Genomic DNA, 13,123 nt, shown 5'->3' with positions numbered 1-13,123 from the left:
TTGTTAGCTCTACACACATACACACACAAACCCTAGAAACTTTTTGAAAAATGGCTCTTTTTTCCAAGGCTTATATTTCTGGTGTCCTTGGCGCAAATGACCCTACATGTGGGTCAATAACTATACTCTGCACTCCCACAAGGTGTTGCTAATTTCAAGAATATCTGTGAAACTGTGGGGATTTTAGAGCATTTTGAAGTGTCATCCTTTAAACAAGAAGGATAGACGGACCGTGGAGGGAACAGGCTCTTCTACACATCCATGTGCAGCGCAGCAGTCTCTGAAAGAGATGAAATGGCCCATTCATCCCAATGTGATGTTCTCAGCTGAATGAGAACACCCTGTGGAGATGAACAGAACCTGAAACAATATCGCTGAGGGCAAGTCTACATGACAAAATTAAGTTGACATAAGTTATGTCGATGTACAGCCACAGCAGTAACTGAATCACTTTTACACATCCACACTATGCTTCTTGTGTCAGTGTCCTCATCAGGAGCACTTGCGGGGCATTGTAGGACAATTTAAGCAATGCAATTTAATGCAGTGTCTACACTGACACTGTGTCAACCTGACTACATCGACATAAGTACTATGATTCTCGCAAAGGTGAAGTTATTAAGTAGGTATAGTGAGCGAATGACATTGATGAGAGCTACATTTTAATGTAGATGCTTACAGAGTTAGGTCGACATAAGCTGCCTTACGTCAACCTAACTGTTCGTGCCAGTGGCCTCTGGCTCAGGTGCCTCTGAGGCATCCATGGTCCACTGTTGGCCTCCCTGGGCTTCTGATGTGCTTGACACAGTTCCTTTGCTTTCATGTGGCACTGCTGCTGGTTCCTATTGTATCCCTTCTCCTGCATTCTCCATGCAATCTGCTCCTTGGGGTCCACGTTTCTACAGCTGGTCTGTAGCTGTTCTTGCACATAGCTCTTCTCGCCTCTAAGCTGAAGCGCGTCTGGAAATGCAGCTGGGCAGTTGCACACAACAATGGAGAGCTGCTAAAGTGTGCTTGCCAAGCTGGACAAGCAGGAGACGGCATTTCAAAAATTTGCGGGGCCTTAAAGGGTAGTGGGGGGCTTCTGGTCTCTGGGACCCCTAGGCAGTGGACCAGAGTAGTCAGTGCCAGGCATTGTGGAAGAGCTGCTGGAGGGCTGTTAGTGTTAAGATAAGAAACGCAGTCTCTACACTCGCATCAGCCTCAGTACATCGATCATGGCTCAACGCCACTTGGGGAGGTGGTGCTACTGTATTGTTGTAATGGGGCGACACAGTGGGAGACAAATTTAACTGTAGACACATGGCAGCTTACATCAACCTAATTTTACAGTGTAGATCAGGCTAATGGTTAAGTAGCTAACCACCTTTTGCTCTGTTTAATTTCCCTTTAAAGCCACTTCAGTGCATCACTACTAAGTGAAGTCTATTTTAAGACTCAAGTGAATGGAGGTGCAGCAAGCTGAAGCATTGTAACAAAAAGACAGGGAGGCAGAGATCAGAATCAACAGCAATGAACATGGCAAATTATTGGTATTGATTTTTTATACATTTAGTTGGTCACTTAACTCCTGTGGTCCGGTTTTAATACCTTTATTGACTGTAACTTTTTCAGAATGGGAAAAATCAGAGTGATTTCAAGATGGCCATGCAAACATTTCTGGTGTGAACCTTCATGTGAATACGTATTTAGCAGACTTGTACTTTCTACAAACAAAACATAAAAATCACTTCTATAAATGTTTGCGGAAAACAAAAAGAATTGTAAATACCATCAAATCAAATTCATGTTTCTATTTTTTATCCTAATCTAACGGTCAAATCCTTTTAGTAGCATTTACCCAGATCAAATCAGCTGATTGGGTAAAAGATAGCAAAGGGGAGGAATGGGGGACTGTGACAGGTTTCAATCAGTCCAGAGAGCCCCTAGGGGGCGATGGAGAGCTATGGTCCCACAGGCAAGCCCTAGTCACACTGTTCGGGCACCCCTCGGGCCCTGGGGAGCGCCGGCCCAAGTCTGCAGCGCGCCCCTCGGGCCCCGGGGAGCACCGGCCCGGGTATGTAGCGCGCGATTCTGCTACCCAAGGCGGGTTGGCCAGGGTAGGGGAACGCAGGCCCACCCAACTCCACTGCGTTCCAGCCCAGGGCCCTGACAGTGGCGGGAGGCGAAGGTCCCACCGCTGGGTCAGCAGGGGGCCCATCCGCGCCCTGCTGACCAAATACACCCACCCCACGGTGCAGTTCTGCCCCTGGGCTACTTCCTACCCGGTCTCTCAAGCGGGCCTCTCCGGACCCTCCAGCTCGTCCGGGTATTCCGCTGCTGGCAGCTCCAGCTCCCCCTCCGTGTCGGGCTCACGCTGGCCCGGGTTACAGCCTGGCCCCTCTGGGTACTCGGCAGCGGGCAGTCCTGGTCGCCACAGGCCTTCCTCCCAGTCGAGTTCCTCCTGGCCCAGGGCCTCCCCTGGGTCGGCAGCAGGGTCTGGAGGGAGCAGCCAGCAGCCTGTGTCTGTCTCCCTCCCTGATCCTCCTCTCACTGGGCAAAGGGCCCCGCCCTCTGTACTTCCTGTCCCATCCCTCCCCTTCCGGGGATTGGCATAAGCTTGGTCTCGCCCCGCCCACTCAGGCTGAGAGGGTGGCTCTTTACCCTCTGGTTCGGAGGGAAGCGACCCTGGCTCCCTACAGGGACCCTGTAATCTGAATGAACTTCAGACTGATCGTTTGCAGTGTTGTTGTAGCCATGTTGGCTTCAGGATATTAAAGAGACAAGGTGGGTGAGGTAATTTATTTTATTTGACCAACTGCTGTTGGTGAAAGAGGCAAGCTTTTGAGCTTACACAGAACTTTTCAGCTCAAAAGCTTGTCTCTTTCAACAACTGACGTTGGTCCAATAAAAGAAATTACCTCACTCACCCTGTCTTTCTTCATAATGATGGCACTTAACCTTAGCTATGAACTTTTTAAAGTAATTGCAGCCCTGAGTAAATTCCACCCTAATTTAACCACTGACTTCCACTCTTTCTTCATCACTGAAATCCTATTTTCTTGCACAGAAGAAATGACTTACATTGGAAATGTGTATTCAATGCAGACTTAAAACAAAGGGCCACTGCAACATTGATGACACCACCTTGAATAATGTGATTATTGTAAGCATGAATGTCCTGAACCTCGAAGAGTCTGAGGCAGAGGCTTCAAACTACAATCAATCACACATATACAAAGCACAGCTGACTATTGTCACTCAGATGGCAGTACACAAGCATTTAGTGACACTCAAATGTTCTGTAAAGGGAATTGCAATGTGAAAAGTGTACAGAGAAATTGTGCAGCTAAATGGAAATTACTTCTGCTACCATAATATTTTATTAAATATATATTTTTCACTCTATTGTTTTGGACAGGCATGCACTCATTACCAGTATTACTGCTCATTATTTTAGGCATTAACTACTAGGACAAAGTATTTGAAATTATAAATGTAGAAAGCAACAGATCCAATCCTGCCAAATGCAGAGCACCCTGTAAAATACTCACATACTCAATTTCTACCAGGCTAAAGGCACAATGCTGAACAGACAGAGGAAGAGACAAGTTGACCAAGTAGATAATTCCAGTTTCTATGAATCTACAGATTTTACAGGGACACTTCCTGTTGCACTAAAACCTGGCAATGGCAAGCAAATAACCAGCAAAAATTCCAGGGAATCAACATTAACAATATAATGTAATTGAACAGTGTAGTAGCTCATTAAAACAAAAAACAGGAAAATGCTAAATTCAATAGGATGTCATCTGAAATTTATCAGAATATGTAATTATTCCTTAATAAGGTGAATGTATTTTCATTAATACCACACTCTCAATTCAAGCTGAACACACAATTTATTGTAAAATAAACAGGTTGCATTATGCAGATTCGTAGGAGCTTTTAAGCAACTTACTTAACCAAAGATGCAAGCTGTCATGTTTAAAAAAATATATTTGAAATATTAACATAATTTATAGCATATTACAATAATTTAATTTATGCCAGCACAATCCATTTTAAAACACATTGCTTTCCCAGAAAGTAAGAAATAAGGCCCAATTCACCACTGCATTATCCCAATTTAGACTGCTATAACTCCACTGATTGCAGCCTGTTGACCTGTTCCAAAACCCACTGAAAGCAACTTCTGGGGGCTTTGGATCAGGTACTAAGCCCTGCACTGGCAAAAGAACAAACTTGACAATATAATATTGATGGTGCCCTTTATCATGTGATGGTGAACATGAGTAAAGGATGCACAATTGGTTCCTATTCTTTTCTAAAATGCACTACATATATTCCTGTCACTTTTGGACTTCTTTACAACATGGATTTTTAATACAAACAAGAATTCAGTGCGTCATTCTATCCTGAATACAACTTCATGTTCTCATTACATTGCAAATGACAACTGTAAAAGAAGGAAGTTCTTTGTGGAGTTCTCTGTAGAAGAACATGATTTATTAGCCTCTTCTGAAAAAGAAACTTTCAGGTCTGAAGAATAATGGCAAAAAATTACCATTAACACTAAACAAATGTTAATGGTTCAAATGAGCCAGTGCCTAAGATTTCAGTGATTTTTAATTATATGGCAAGTTTGGAGTGTTTATATAATTCTGTTATTAACACAATTCAGGACAAACGAGTGGTGCAATGCAGGTTGCTATACTGCTTAAAGGACTCATTTGTAATTACCAGATTTACTTGTAAATTTTCAAATATTTCATTCTGTACTTAAAGAGTCAATGCTGTATTTTGGGGAATGGTATGCTGTATTCTTCATAAACAACAGAGTAGTTGAATCACTGCTTTAAGTGCAAATGTCATCTCAACCTTACCTATGGACCTGCAATCAGCACTTCCATATTGTTATAAATAGAAGGTTAAATCTAGTCCCCACAGAAGTCATTAGCAATGCTCCCATTGACATCCGTGGGGACAGGATTTCAGCCAGGCACTTTTCAAAACAGTGATATAGAGCTGATAGGACTGTTCTGAATCAAGTCACAGTTATCTTAATTCATCGTGCCAGTACAGCTCCAATATATGCACGTTCTAGTCCAAACTTAGCCCTGATGAAAACAGGTGCTGTAAGTAGGGTTGCCAACTGTGTAACTGCACAAAGCCAAACATCCTTGTCCTGCCCCTTCTCTGAGGCCCTGACCCCTGCTCACTCCATCCCCCTCCCTCTGTCGCTCATTCTCCCCCACCCTCACTCACTTGCACCGGGCTGGGGCAGGGTGTTGGGGTGCAGGAGGGGGTGCGAGCTCTGGGCTGGGGGGTGGAGGTGGAGGGTTCAAAGTATGGGAGGAGGCTCTGAGCTGAGCCTAGGGCAGGGGGTTGGGGTACAGGAGTGGGTGAGGGCTCTGGGAGGAAGTTTGGGTGCGGGAGGGGGCTCAGGGCTGGGGTAGGGGTGCAGAAGGAGGTGTGGGCTCTGGGAGGGAGTTTGGGTATGGGAGAGGGCTCAGAGCTGGGGTAGGGGCTTTGGGGTGCAGGAGAGGGTGTGGGTTGCAGGCTCCAGGAGGCACTTACCTCGAGCGGCTCCCAGAAGCTACCAGCATGTCCGTCTCCTGGCTCAAAAGTGACCAGATGGCTCCTCGCACTGCACCAGGTAGGCACCGCCCCCGCAGCTCCCATTGGCCGCAGTTCCCGGCAAATGGGAGCTGTGGAGTCCCATGGCTGCCCCTGGGCTTAGGAGCCAGATATTCCGGCCACTTCCAGGAGCCGCTCGGAGCCAGGGCAGGCAGGGAGCCTGCCTTAGCCCCATTGCGCTGCCGACTGAACTTTTGGCTTATTAAAATCTCCCAGATTGCTTTTAATAGTCACCAGAAGATTGAGGCTGATTCTGGTAGACTGCTGGCCAAATTTGAGAGGGTTGGCAACCCTAGCTGTAACGGTGTCTCACCCTTAATGACTGGAGGGCCTGGGAGAAGCCAACCCTGACTACTAAAGGAGGCATACCTGTGTGAAAGAAGCTGATTCCCTATAAAGAGCAGCAAGTGCACACTGGGGTCAGGCTGGGCAAACCTAACCCTATCTTGAGAAGCTGTAGTTGGCTAGAGGAAGCAGAAGCTGCGGGGTGCAAGACTAGCTCTTGCAGAGATATTGAATTGTGGCCCACCTCTTGAAAAGAGGGCTGGGAAACCTCATCCCCCAACTAAGGGCAGAGAGACACTGAACTGGGGTTGGGGTCTGAAGCGCCAGTATATATCTGAGGACTAAATAAATTGGACCACAGGAAGGGAAATGTTTTCATTTCCTTTGGCCTGTGTTCCATTTGTTTGAGGAGCCCTAAAGAAGGGGAAAGCAGAGACAGGGGGCCATAGAGTGACCTCTGGCCATGAGGGAGTACTCAGCTGGTGGCTGACCCTGTTACAGGTGCAAAAACTGAAGTTAATGGAAGCTGCATTCATGCTAGGCTAGATTTGGTACTGTGGTTCTAGTGAAGTTGTGCAAGGTGCAAGTCAATACATAATTTGGCCTTTGTAGTATTACAGTACTCTATTGAATAGTAATCAATTTTAGCAACACTGGTTTGAAAAAACTTAGATATCTAATAAATACAATTTTTTTTATACAAGTTAACTTATCTAGACTTTGTTTCTTTATCCCAAAAGTGGTATTAGTATGCATTGTGGATTAACGGCATGGAGCATTTCAGTTTTAAAATAACCAGATTGTTTTTGAGTAATAAGAAAACAATGCATTTGAAAATCGCTAATGGAGTATAATTCTACTTCTTAAAACTTTAAAATGAACCACATTTAAAAAAAAAAACTGTAGATGTTTTAGGCTGAGATTTTATATGTCAGGTTTCTACTAGGAGTAGAGAGAAGTTATAAATCCTTGCAAATCAGGGTTTATAAAAATGCTGACAAAACCTGAACTACTGTACAGTAGCATAATAGAATCATTTTAATAAAAAAAAATCAAACTGTGATGAGTATTCTTGATCCAAGTTATTAGGAGTGGTAAGATATGAAGCACAGTGAGGGTATTAAGTAGAGCACATATTTATTTAACTGTAAAAGTTTGTGACTTTCCTCATATGACCTTCCTGGCACATAGCCAGAGCTCAGCTCCTGTTGACATTTAATCTGAACATAATCCCTGAAATCTCTCCACTATTGCTGGGTTGCTGGGGAACGATTCTTGGGCAATGTACAGAGGATTATGTTGGCAAGTTTTATTTTCAGCTTGTGGCTAGTCTCTCTTTTTCTCCGAGATGTTGAAAATGATTTGTTTTAATAAAAAATTTATGTCCCTTATTTATTATAGAAGAATGGCATCTAAAAATAGAAAACAAATCAGAGGAGAAGATTCAAACAGAAATAACTGTACCATTTCATTCCAGATGATTTTATTCTTATCGCTACAATAGTCTTTTAAAGGTGCAAACACAACACAAAGCTCATGACCACCCAAGGAAATGAGCCAAAGTGACCAGAAACAGAATCAGATCTGTTTGAGAAAATATATTCACAAAACCTAACAAAATAGTTAAATAGCTTTTCTATATTTTCTCCCTAAAGCCTCTAATCTGGGTGCCCTGTCTTAGGCCCAATTCTGCACCAGAGGTTCTGCATGGAGTCCTATTAACTCCCCACTGATATCAGTGTAAAATCAGGACCTTAGTGTATGGAAGTAATAACAATTCCAGTAGGAAATGTACACATTTAATTATCAGGTTTGCTCTTTATATGAGAATGGAAAATGGTAAATATTGCATCTTTATTATGAAGAAATATTACTTAAAACTCCAGTGAGCCAGCATCCCTGGAAGCTATTTTTGTCACTAGTACAGTGAGAGTCTCAAACTCAATGATTTTCATGTTTTTTTTAAATATATCCATGATTTTTTGCATTTCAGGATTTGTTTGCACAAGACTGGGGAAGCTTGTGGGTGAGGTGGATTGAATGGTAAACAGTTGAACAATATTAATAGAGGCTAAGAGAGAACATGACCTCTGTGACACCAAGGACTAGACCAGTGGACACTCAGGCTGAAATCCTGACTGCATTGAAGTCCATGGCAAAATTTCCATGGACTTCAGTGACACCACGATTTCACTCTAGTGAGAGCTCTAATTGCCCAAGTAATCATGAAATTCTCCCTTCCCTAAGACATACAAAATGAAAAGGGAAGATAAAATAATCTCCCCCCAAATACTGAATGTATAGCAAAGTTACTATGGATCATGCATTTAAGTAAAACCTGTTTTACTTTTTAGTCAGTGACATCCAGCAAAGCCTTTCCCCAGCATCATACAAAATGGCACCGGACTCTCCTCTCTGTATTTAAACCTCTTCCTACAAACAAGACTTCCCAGGAAGTGAATGTTGTGGGAGAAGAGGAAGCGTTCAAACCATTGTGGATACTTTTATAAACGCTTCTTTCTCTTCAAAGTCTGATGGGATTAGATGTAAAATATTGTTAAATTCAGTGTTCAATTTGTAATGAAGAGGTGCTGGGGCTCAAGCAATTTTTTTTACATTCATGACAGATGCAGCAAGCCCAGAGATATCGGGGCTATGAACTGTCAAGCCTAGAGGTGTCCAGGCTCAGCCCTGGTGAACCCTGGCACAAATTAAGCACTGCTTATATTCAGCAGCAAGACCAAGATTCTTGAGTCTGTTTTCTACGGTCTCTGAAGTAGGAATGGTTGCATGTAACTTCCTCTCTAGCAAACAGACATCTTGTCATCACCACTTTCCCTCTGGTCTAGTGTCCCTCTAGAGCTTTTCAATACTACTTATTTTCAAAGGTCACCTGCTCCTTGCAAGCAATATGTGCTAACCAGAGGCCTGATCCCACTTCCGCTGATGCCAATCAACAGGCAGATAGTTGGGTTAGATCCTCGGTGAGTGAGAAGCTGCACCCAGGATTTGAACCTCAGCTCTTTAGTACAGCACAGTATCATCATGAAGTCACTGGGTTGCCATAACAAAACCCTTTTAAAAGGAATATCTGCACAAGGAATTGATTAATTAAATGCAAACACTTTCCACATGTCAAGGAGGGGAAAACTTGGCAGTTTTTTTCATGGCAATTTTTAGATGAAGGCATGGGAGGGTCAAGGCAAAAAAGTAATGGAAGAATCTTTAAAATTTTCAAAAGACTCACAGCTATTGAGCATGATTCACCTCCATGGGCACCAGAAGATACAAAGTGCCAGCAGAGGTCACTCTATCACAGGAAGAATCCACCCATGGTGAAAGGCAGAATTTGTTTGCACAGCCACCCATCCTTGGGAGTTACATCACTTAGGATCAGAGGTGGTTTCCTGACAGAGCCTCCTAAGAGCTCCACCTGTAAGAGTTGCCTGGGGGATGTGCTGAACCAAGGCATTCCCGGATGCTTTGCTGACGTCCCCCTCCCTGGCCAGGACTGCCAACTTTTGCAGCTCTAGGTATCCTGCAGAGCAAAGGCTGTAAGCACCTCAGCCAGTGCAATCCCTCCAGATAGACTTTTCAGTGCCAAGGACTTTTATCAAGGTAACCTATTTCCCCTTGTTTTTTCCTACCCTCCCCCCCAGACATTCTTGTTAAACCCTGGATTTGTGCTGGAAATGGCCCACCTTGATTATCATACACATGGTAAGGAGAGTGATCACTTTAGATAAGCTATTACCAACAGGAGAGTGGGTTTGTGGGGCGGGGTATGTTGTGCTAACATTTTAAAACATGTTATAAACACAGCTCTCCACTTTTAGATTTTTATAAAGAAGATCTTATAGGTTATCTTAAAGCCTTTTCTTCTTTATAAAAATCTTTGCATCACTCTTATCAGCGGGACTCTTATGAGCCTGAAAACGAAAACTGTTCACACAATCTTCTCCTAACCCAGAGACCATCATTTCAGCCAGTGCTGACACAGTGAACCCCTTCTGCTCCACGTTTTCAATCCCTGAGATAACAACACTGTGCACAAAACATAATAAATAAGAGTTAGATTGGTTTGTCTAGTGACTCAGCAACAGCTGCTTACATTGCTGCTTCAGAAACATACTCCAGAGCCTAGGTCTTGCTGCTGAATATAAGGATATTGTGCAGGCAATCCCATCAGGCTTTGAAGAGAAAGAAGGCTTTGCATAGCCTACAGCAATCACTCATACATGATCCAGGAAGAGATATCAGCAGTGACTATTTGAAGAAGGCTCTGTTCATCATTCATTCTCCATTTACAATGAGAAGGGGAGGTGTCAGAAAGCAAAAGTCAGGGACCCTAGAGAAATAAACACAAAGAATATTATACACAACACACATTCAGCTACAACCTGTTTTAATGTAACAAACTGTGTTCAGTTAAAGCATTAATAATGCTCTACACCTATGTGGTACCTTCCATCTGATAATCTCAAAGTGCTTTATAAACAACAATTCTCACAACACTCCTGAGAGGCAGACAGATATCACCCCAGTTTTATATATGGCTAAACTAAAGCAACACAGTGAGGATAACAGCCTGATCAAAAATGCATGTGTGCAGTTGTGTGCCTAATTTGTTTGCATACACAATCACAGTAATTGTGCACATCAGGTACTCCTACACAAAAATGGAATGGTGTGTCTAACTGGTCAAGTGCATGTGCCAATACCTGGTTTACGTGTGCACCCTGTGATAACTGTGCATGCAAACTAAGTGCACACTGGAAAGTGAATGCAAACTACATGCATTCCTGAGAAATAAGTTTCTAGGCAAATTGATCAAGTTCATACAGAAATTACGGGGTAGAAAAGGGGCAGAGCCTATGGGCTTTGACTCCAAATCTCACGGGCCAGAAGCTACTAGATCACACTCTAGAAATACCATAATAGCAAAGGTGGGGGGGAAACAAGTCATTTCTAAATGTAAAGTCAAGTACTTCTCTGCAAATTAAAAAACTGGGAGAGTAGAGCAATAATGCATATAGGAAAAAGCAAAGAAGAAATGTGAAATGGATGTTTTTCAAAATTTAGTTTGGTAAGACTAACATCATTCTACAAGTTCATTGTGGGTGGACCTGTTCTGGTTTCTGGCTCAGACTTTGTGAGCATCCTGCTATATTTCCTTTACCGCGGTCAGAATCTTCTGTGCTAAATGTTGTTATTCCAGGTTCCAGTTTTCTCTCATTTAATCCTAGACTCCCCAATCTATAAACTCTGTACTTGACCCCTGGGTAGGAGTGAAGACAAGCAGATTAATGAGAAGCCAGAACAGCACACTGAGATATACCTATTTTAAGAAAAAAGAAAAGGAGTACTAGTGGCACCTTAGAGACTAACCAATTTATTTGAGCATAAGCTTTCCTGAGCTACAGCTCACTTCATCGAATGCGTAAAAGTGGAAAATACAGCGAGGAGATTTGTATACATAGAGAACATGAAACAATGGGTGTTACCATACACACTGTAACCAGAGTGATCACTTAAGGTGAGCTATTACCAGCAGAAGAGCGGGGGGAGGAACCTTTTGTACTGATAAGGTACAAGGTGGGCCATTGCCAGCAGTTAACAGGAATGTTACCCATAGCAGTGCCGCTGATTTGAAGGTATACAGGGTACTCACATGGCCCCACAGTATGCCAACATTTTTATGGCTGACTTAGAACAACGCTTCCTCAGCTCTCGTCCCCTAATGCCCCTACTCTACTTGTGCTATATTGATGACATCTTCATCTTCTGGACCCATGGAAAAGAAGCCCTTGAGGAATTCCACCATTATTTCAACTATTTCCATCCCACCATCAACCTCAGCCTGGACCAGTCCACACAAGAGATCCACTTCCTGGACACTACAGTGCTAATAAGCGACGGTCACAAAAACACCACCCTATACCAGAAACCTACTGACCGCTATTCCTACCTACATGCCTCCAGCTTTCACCCAGACCACACCACAAGATCCATCGTCTACAGCCAAGCTCTACGATACAACTGCATTTGTTCCACCCCCTCAGACAGAGACAAACACCTACAAGATCTCTATCAAGCATTCTTACAACTACAGTACCCACCTGCTGAAGTGAAGAAACAAATTGACAGAGCCAGAAGAGTACCCAGAAGTCACCTACTACAGGACAGGCCCAACAAAGATAATAACAGAACGCCATTAGCCATCACCTTCAGCCCCCAACTAAAACCTCTCCAACGCATCATCAAGGATCTACAACCTATCCTGAAGAACGACCCATCACTCTCACAAATCTTGGGAGACAGGCCAGTCCTTGCCTACAGACAGCCCCCCAACCTGAAGCAAATACTCACCAGCAACCACACACCATACAACAGAACCACTAACCCAGGAACCTATCCTTGCAACAAAGCCCGTTGCCAACTGTGTCCACATATCTATTCAGGGGACACCATCATAGGGCCTAATCACATCAGCCACACTATCAGAGGCTCGTTCACCTGCCCATCTACCAATGTGATATATGCCATCATGTGCCAGCAATGCCCCTCTGCCGTGTACATTGGTCAAACTGGACAGTCTCTACGTAAAAGAATAAATGGACACAAATCAGATGTCAAGAATTATAACATTCATAAACCAGTCGGAGAACACTTTAATCTCTCTGGTCACTCGATCTCTGACCTAAAAGTCGCAATATTACAACAAAAAGACTTCAAAAACAGACTCCAACGAGAGACTGCTGAATTGGAATTAATTCGCAAATTGGATACAATTAACTTAGGCTTGAATAGAGACTGGGAGTGGATGAGTGATTACACAAAGTAAAACTATTCCCCTCCCCCTTCCCCCCCATTCCTCAGATGTTCTTGTTAACTGCTGGAAATGGCTCACCTTAATTATCACTACAAAAGGTTTTCTCCCCCACAACCCCTGCTCTCCTGCTGGTAATAGCTCATCTTAAGTGATCTCTCTGGTTACAGTGTGTATGGTAACACCCATTTTTTCATGTTCTGTGTGTATATAAATCTCCTCACTGTATTTTCCACTGAAGGCATCCGATGAAGTGAGCTGTAGCTCACGAAAGCTTATGCTCAAATAAATTGGTTAGTCTCTAAGGTGCCACTAGCTCTCCTTTTCCTTTTACCTTCTCCTTTTCCACCCCCAGCCCCAGCTCACCTCCGCTCCACCTCCACCTCCTCC

The 13,123-nt window shown here is 43.5% G+C and overlaps 1 protein-coding gene across 7 annotated transcripts in view; it reads right to left on the bottom strand.

Annotated features, from left to right (window-relative positions):
* The window catches only part of THRB (thyroid hormone receptor beta), a 316,316-nt gene that overhangs the window by 186,836 nt on the left and 116,357 nt on the right, over positions 1–13,123 (bottom strand). For 2 of the 7 annotated variants that reach the window (XM_048838576.2, XM_075125744.1), the window contains exon 2: positions 10,016–10,252. The exons of the other annotated variants lie outside the window; for them this stretch is intronic. The gene's annotated coding sequence lies outside the window, so the exon portion shown is untranslated. The remainder of the gene's footprint in view (positions 1–10,015; positions 10,253–13,123) is intronic. 7 annotated transcript variants of the gene reach the window in all.

The sequence above is a fragment of the Caretta caretta genome, chromosome 2 (genome assembly GCF_965140235.1).
Source record: "Caretta caretta isolate rCarCar2 chromosome 2, rCarCar1.hap1, whole genome shotgun sequence".
Lineage (NCBI taxonomy): Eukaryota > Metazoa > Chordata > Testudines > Cheloniidae > Caretta > Caretta caretta.
This window is presented reverse-complemented; position numbering and strand designations above follow the sequence as displayed.